The 3,249-nt window shown below is 41.3% G+C and overlaps 1 long non-coding RNA gene across 1 annotated transcript; it reads left to right on the top strand.

Annotated features, from left to right (window-relative positions):
- Positions 1–718: 718 nt before the first annotated feature.
- On the top strand, positions 719–2,509 carry LOC143481699 (uncharacterized). The gene is made up of 3 exons (XR_013122054.1): positions 719–1,360; positions 1,624–1,735; positions 2,346–2,509. It is a non-coding gene; the product is annotated as an uncharacterized LOC143481699 (long non-coding RNA).
- Positions 2,510–3,249: the final 740 nt, after the last annotated feature.

Genomic DNA, 3,249 nt, shown 5'->3' with positions numbered 1-3,249 from the left:
GGCTGGACGTAACATGCACACATTTCTCCCCAAAGAGTATCAGTGCAAATGCATTACTTATCGGTGCAACAGTACAGCTAATAGCACGACCATCAGACATCCTAAACGGCACTGCTCTAGTGGACAACATAGACAGCTGTGGTGGGTGTGGTATGTTCTTCCATTATGCTGTGCACTGCTAAGGTTTGGGATTTTGGTTTAAATGGATGCGAAAGACGCGCCAAAAATGGATGGAAATCTCACCAAATCGCTCCTGGTGAGATTTGGGAAACTGTGTGCCTGAGTTTAGGATTAACGCCTTTTCTCTGATAGTTTGGCGCTAATCATGATATGGACATGAAAACTCTAAACAAATTATTCTAGAAATGCCAACCCCAGTGCACTAAAACCAAACATTCTAGACAAAAATAAACCAGTAAATGTTGTACGCAGTCATACAACAGTCATGATGTCATGATGACCTCTTTATGTTATTGCCACCAACTCGTATATCAACTATAAAAGTATATTTCATACGAAATGTCACGTGCATGGCGTGAGAGGAAACGCGAACGTTTGTAACGTTTACCATGACTTGATGAATGCCGATGATTTGAAAAATACACTATCAGAGCTGTATTGACTGGTGCCAGCCAAATTTGAAATAAACATCATAATTAATTCCACCCTTTTCAGCATGCAGATTCATTTGTCACCAGCGGAGTCCTTTAATGTTGAAGCCCGCCCACCTCCCCTTTCGTATCGGGAGACGGGGCGAGATCACAACAGCTCCCCGCGGTTCGTTTCACTTTCAGCTGATTGGCGTCTTTTTCATCACACTTATTTACTCTGTCGCGCGCTTTTCTCCCCCATTCTAAGAATAACATTCATCTTGACCCACGCGCACAGCAAGACGCATTCTTTTCGTTGGCAAACGAGCCTTTTATAAGCCTTTATTTTGGCGCCAGGTGCATCCGCATTTGTAAGCTGTGCGTTTAAACCGCAGCTTGGCACGGGAGACAGCCCCGTCTGATTTATTCCGCACATTAACGGCCAGTGCGGCGTGTGTCCTTGCGGAGGGATGTGTGGCACTTATCAAACAGCAGGACATTAACCCATGCTTTGTCATGCATGGAGCTGACGGGAGACGTCGAAGGGTGCGCGGTGGGGGCAGAGAGACAAGGGGACAGGTTTTACTGCATCTTCTGACTGACATCTGATTAACGAGGCACTGTCCAGAGAGGTTGCACTACTCACAATTCCTTAAGCGTCTCCTCATAGTGACCTTGATCGCTACACAAATGCAGTGAGGAGTCATATATTTCTTTCTCGGGACAACTCTTCCTTAAACAAACATAATAAACAATGTTTTGTACAAGGGGTATGTATGTATGAGTATGTATATGTATGAATAATATGTATATAATTAAGTGATTTGCATGTTAATCGTGGCACCTAATCAAAAGGAAAACTACAGGCCCGTCTCTCAAAGCAAGGTCCTAACCCCAGAAAACTTTGCAAGGATGCCTCATCTCTCACATTCCAATTTAGTCCGAGACTAGTTTCAACCCGTGTCAAATAAACTGGCCTAAAGTGCAAAAGCTGCAATTGTCCATGATGTTAAATATTATTTTCTGCTTTTAGGCACACGATGGCTTGCATTAAGACGTCGTGACGGTGGAGGGGGACCCCGTAAATCTACAGCAAGCGAGCCAGTCTCAGGATGAACAACACTCCCCTATCGAATGCGACTATGGTGATTTTTTTTGTTTTATGAGCATGACCAACAGGGGGCGCTCGCGTCCTATTCTGCATTATCATCATCATGCGCGCAAGCCACCTGTGCAGTTTTGACATGGCGCAGCTCTACGAACCCAAAGTTATATACTGAAATCAAATACAGTTAAATAAATTAATCAACCGAAATAAGCTGATATTGCAATTCATATTAACTGCAGGCCTAAAGAAGACCTATATCTGTTTGTGTAGACCTAATTATGAGCGCAGAAAGATATCGATTTACCTCGATAAGATATATTTCAAAATTACTGCGTTTGCCTTTATAAAATAGCAAAAAATAAATCTCCCCAAATTAACTTTGTTTGTGGTCGCCGAATTCTTAAAACTTGGATTTTGCAACACGAATAAAAATAGGACCAGAGGGGTGATCGCAGATTCCTCTCAGAGCTGTCTAACTTGGCGGATGGTCTAAAATCGTTGAACTACTGACCTCGATGTGTTATATTTAATTTCTTGGCAAGTCTGCGCATGGTGGAGATTACACACAGGACCACTAATTGTATCGACTGTTGGATATCTTCCCTTAAAATGCGCTTGCTGATTAGAGCTTTTCTCCACTATTTCAGATGTGTTTTCCCTCCTTTTATTCGGCTACTGATCACATGACTACAGAGAAACGCACAAACTGTACATTTTTACACGTCTGCAAGGAATTCTCCGAATTCTAAATCCGGCCATTTGTATCCAAACCTGAACTGAATGAAACTACAGGACCGAGTGTTTTGTTTGTAGTGCGTTGTGTCACTATTTCAAAGTGAAGATGAATCTCGTCTGTAATCTTGTATGTTTACCTAGTAAAATGATGCAGGTGACTGTAGCCATGTATCTAGTTACAGTTATACAAGGTAAGGGTCTCCTTGTGGATTTAACTTCTTGCTTTCTTATAAAAAAATTTAAATTTTTAAAATATTAAACATATTTTAACAACTGTAAGGTTTCAAAGTCTTATACTGAAAACAAAACCAGTCAATTGGAGCCACATTTTCACACAGGAAGTGTGTATGTCTCTTACATGACTCGGTGATGTTGCTGGGGATTATTCCTTTTCATGTTGGCATTGAAACTTGCCACTGTGCATCCTCATCGTGAAATATGGTTTTAACACTTACAAGTGCGGCAGTTTAGCCATAGATCAAAGTGACTTATATGCAAATGGGTCTTCTTCATGCTTGGCCTAATGTGTTTGGACACCGTTGTATACAGAAGTTCATTGCATCCCTGCAGCTGTGGTCATTAACCCAGTTTGAGCTGTCCTTTCCACATGGGAATTCCAGACTTGGTTCAAGATGGGATTTGTTTATTAGGCTCATATTTTTAATAGACATTTAAGTCAATATGAAGCAAGTAGAAAGGTTCATTAACTGGATTAGTGAACTGTGATTGAGGTGTGCACAGTGTTTGCTCAGAGATAACCTGTATAATAATTAAACAGAAATTCAAGATTGTCTGTCCAGCTCAGATAAAGATTAG

This window comes from Brachyhypopomus gauderio, chromosome 18 (assembly GCF_052324685.1).
Source record: "Brachyhypopomus gauderio isolate BG-103 chromosome 18, BGAUD_0.2, whole genome shotgun sequence".
Lineage (NCBI taxonomy): Eukaryota > Metazoa > Chordata > Actinopteri > Gymnotiformes > Hypopomidae > Brachyhypopomus > Brachyhypopomus gauderio.
The sequence above is the reverse complement of the archived record's forward strand: the minus strand, read 5'-3'. Positions and strand labels throughout refer to the sequence as shown.